We start from the raw sequence: 395 nt of genomic DNA, 5'->3' as shown, positions 1-395 counted from the left end.
CGCCTCGGGATTGCTGAGCCGCAGGAAGCTGCTCCCAGCGGCACCGAGCCCGGGGATGCTGGCACGTGGGCTGGGCCCCGGTTTCAGCGGCGCAGGGCAGCTGCTGCGTGTTTTGGGGAATAAGCAGTTAAAGCAGCTTCTGCTGCGAAAGCTGTGGCTCTTCCCAGACGGACAGGCTCGCTTCCCCTATTTTTGCCGGTTGGTTTCTCTTCCCAGGACGGTTCTGGCACGGGCCGAGGCTGAGGCGAGGGCTGTGATGGAGGGGGGTGGAACTGTAGATGCACGTGGGCTTTTGCCAGGGTGGCGCCGGGAGCGGCGCGGGGGGCGCGGACGGGAGCACCCCCAGGGATGGCTGTGCTGGCCCCAGCGCGGGGCTTGGGCCCCGGTGTAGCTGG

Source organism: Phaethon lepturus, unplaced genomic scaffold (genome assembly GCF_000687285.1).
Source record: "Phaethon lepturus isolate BGI_N335 unplaced genomic scaffold, ASM68728v1 scaffold43647, whole genome shotgun sequence".
NCBI classification, from domain to species: domain Eukaryota; kingdom Metazoa; phylum Chordata; class Aves; order Phaethontiformes; family Phaethontidae; genus Phaethon; species Phaethon lepturus.
The sequence above is the reverse complement of the archived record's forward strand: the minus strand, read 5'-3'. Positions refer to the sequence as shown.